A 3,885-nucleotide genomic window follows, 5' to 3' on the forward strand; every position below is an offset into this window, starting at 1 on the left:
GATTCACTGATAGTTTACTGGGTAAAGGCCCTGAACCCCGGTCTGTGCTGATTCTCTGATAGTTTACTCGGTAAAGGCCCTGAACCCCGGTCTGTGCTGATTCTCTGATAGTTTCCTGGGAAATGGCCCAGATCCCCGGTCTGTGCTGATTCACTGATAGTTTACTGGGAAAAGGCCCTGATCCCCGGTCTCTGCTGATTCTCTGAAAGATTACTGGGTAAAGGCCCTGAACCCTGGTCTGTGCTGATTCACTGATAGTTTACTGCGGAAAGGCCCTGATCCCCTGTCAGTGCTGATTCACTGATAGTTTACTGGGTAAAGGCCCTGATCCTCGGTCAGTGCTGATTCACTGATAGTTTACTGGGTAAAGGCCCTGACCCCTGATCAGTGCTGATTTTCTGATAGTTGACTGGGTAAAGGCCCTGATCACTGGTCTGTGCTGATTCACTGATAGTTTACTGGGAAAAGGCCCTGATCCCCGGTCTCTGCTGATTCTCTGAAAGATTACTGGGTAAAGGCCCTGAACCCTGGTCTGTGCTGATTCACTGATAGTTTAATGTGTGAAGGCCCTGATCCCCGATCTGTGCTGATTATCTGACAGTTTACTGGGTACAGGCCCTGAACCCTGGTCTGTGTTGATTCTCCGATAGTTTACTGGGTAAAGGCCCTGATCCCTGGTCTGTGCTGATTCACTGATAGTTTACTGGGTGAAGGCCCTGATCACTGGTCTGTGCTGATTCACTGAGAGTTTACTGGGGAAAGGCCCTGATCCCGGGTCTGTGATGATTCACTGATAGTTTACTGGGTAAAGGCCCTAATCCCCGGTCTGTGCTGATTCACTGATAGTTCACTGGGTCAAGGTACTGACCCCTGATCTGTGCTGATTTTCTGATAGTTTACTGGGTAAAGGCCCTGATCCCTGGTCTGTGCTGATTCACTGATAGATTACTGGTTAAAGGCCCTGATCCCTGGTCTGTGCTGATTCACTGATAGATTACTCGGTAAAGGCCCTGATCCCCGGTCTGTGCTGATTCACTGATAGTTTACTGGGTAAAGGCCCTGATCCCTGGTCTGTGCTGATTCACTGACAGATTACTGGGTAAAGGCCCTGATCCCCGGTCTGTGCTGATTCACTGATAGAATACTGGGAAAAGGCCCTGATCCCCGGTCTCTGCTGATTCTCTGATAGTTTACTGGGTAAAGGCCCTGATCCCTGGTCTGTGCTGATTCACTGACAGAATACTGTGAAAAGGCCCTGATCCCTGGTCTGTGCTGATTCAATGATAGTTTACTGGGTAAAGGCCCTGATCCCTGGTCTGTGCTGATTCACTGATAGTTTACTGGGTAAAGGCCCTGATCCCCGGTCTGTGCTGATTTACTGATAGTTTACTGGGTAAAGGCCCTGAACCCCGGTCTGTGCTGATTCTCTGATAATTTACTCGGTAAAGGCCCTGATCCCCGGTCTGTGCTGATTCTCTGATAGTTTCCTGGGAAATGGCCCAGATCCCCGGTCTGTGCTGATTCACTGATAGTTTACTGGGTAAAGGCCCTGATCCCCGGTCTGTGCTGATTCACTGATAGTTTACTGCGGAAAGGCCCTGATCCCCTGTCTGTGCTGATTCACTGATAGTTTACTGGGTAAAGGCCCTCATCCCCGGTCTGTGCTGATTCTCTGATAGTTTACTGGGTAAAGGCCCTGATCACTGGTCTGTGCTGATTCACTGTTAGTTTACTGGGTAAAGGCCCTGATCCCTGGTCTGTGCTGATTCACTGATAGTTCACTGGGTAAAGGCCCTGATCCCCGGTCAGTGCTGATTCACTTATAGTTTACTGGGTAAAGGCCCTGACCCCTGATCAGTGCTGATTTTCTGATAGTTGACTGGGTAAAGGCCCTGATCACTGGTCTGTGCTGATTCACTGATAGTTTACTGGGAAAAGGCCCTGATCCCCGGTCTCTGCTGATTCTCTGAAAGATTACTGGGTAAAGGCCCTGAACCCTGGTCTGTGCTGATTCACTGATAGTTTACTGGGAAAAGGCCCTGATCCCCGGTCTCTGCTGATTCACTGATAGTATACTGTGAAAAGGCCCTGATCCCTGGTCTGTGCTGATTCACTGATAGTTTAATGTGTGAAGGCCCTGATCCCCGATCTGTGCTGATTCTCTGATAGTTTCCTGGGAAATGGCCCAGATCCCCGGTCTGTGCTGATTCTCTAATAGTTTACTGGGTAAAGGCCCTGATCCCTGGTCTGTGCTGATTCACTGATCGTTTACTCGGTAAAGGCCCTAATACCTGTTCTGTGCTGATTCTCTGATAGTTTACTGGGTAAAGTCCATGATCCCTGGTCTGTGCTGATTCTCTGATAGTTTACTGGGTAAAGGCCCAGATCCCCGGTCTGTGCTGATTCACTGATCGTTTACTCGGTCAAGGCCCTGATCCCTGGTCTGTGCTGATTCTCTGATAGTTTACTGGGTAAAGGCCATGATCCCTGGTCTGTGCTGATTCACTGATAGTTTACTGGGTAAAGGCCATGATACCTGGTCTGTGCTGATTCTCTGATAGTTTACTGGGTAAAGGGCATGATCCCTGGTCTGTGCTGATTCACTGATAGTTTACTGGGTAAAGGCCCTGAACCCCGGTCTGTGCTGATTCTCTGATAGTTTACTGTGTCAAGGCTCTGATCCCTGGTCTGTGCTGATTCACTGATCGTTTACTCGGTAAAGGCCCTGATCCCTGCTCTGTGCTGATTCACTGATAGTTTAGTGGGTAAAGGCCCTGATCCCTGGTCTGTGCTGATTCACTGATGGTTTACTGGGTAAAGGCCCTGATCCGTGGTCTGTGCTGATTATCTGATAGTTTACTGGGTAAAGGCCCTGATGCCTGGTCTGTGCTGATTCTCTGATAATTTACTGGGTAAAGGCCCTGATCCCCGGTCTGTGCTGATTCTCTGATAGTTTCCTGGGTAAAGGCCCTGATCCCCGTTCTGTGCTGATTCACTGATAGTTTACTGGGTAAAGGCCCTGATCCCTGGTCTGTGCTGATTCTCTGATAGTTTACTGGCTCAAGGCCCTGATCCCTGGTCTGTGCTGATTCTCTGATAGTTTACTGGGTGAAGTCCCTGATCCCTCGTCTGTGCTGATTCACTGAAAGTTTACTGGGTAAAGGCTCTGATCCCTGGTCTGTGCCGATTCTCTGATAGTTTACTGGGTAAAGGCCCTGATCCCTGGTCTGTGCTGATTCACTGATAGTTTAATGTGTGAAGGCCCTGATCCCCGATCTGTGCTGATTCTCTAATAGTTTACTGGGTAAAGGCCCTCATCCCCGGTCTGTGCTGATTCTCTGATAGTTTACTGGGTAAAGGCCCTGATCACTGGTCTGTGCTGATTCACTGTTAGTTTACTGGGTAAAGGCCCTGATCCCTGGTCTGTGCTGATTCACTGATAGTTCACTGGGTAAAGGCCCTGATCCCCGGTCAGTGCTGATTCACTTATAGTTTACTGGGTAAAGGCCCTGACCCCTGATCAGTGCTGATTTTCTGATAGTTGACTGGGTAAAGGCCCTGATCACTGGTCTGTGCTGATTCACTGATAGTTTACTGGGAAAAGGCCCTGATCCCCGGTCTCTGCTGATTCTCTGAAAGATTACTGGGTAAAGGCCCTGAACCCTGGTCTGTGCTGATTCACTGATAGTTTACTGGGAAAAGGCCCTGATCCCCGGTCTCTGCTGATTCACTGATAGTATACTGTGAAAAGGCCCTGATCCCTGGTCTGTGCTGATTCACTGATAGTTTAATGTGTGAAGGCCCTGATCCCCGATCTGTGCTGATTCTCTGATAGTTTCCTGGGAAATGGCCCAGATCCCCGGTCTGTGCTGATTCTCTAATAGT

Source organism: Heptranchias perlo, unplaced genomic scaffold (assembly GCF_035084215.1).
Source record: "Heptranchias perlo isolate sHepPer1 unplaced genomic scaffold, sHepPer1.hap1 HAP1_SCAFFOLD_59, whole genome shotgun sequence".
NCBI lineage: Eukaryota > Metazoa > Chordata > Chondrichthyes > Hexanchiformes > Hexanchidae > Heptranchias > Heptranchias perlo.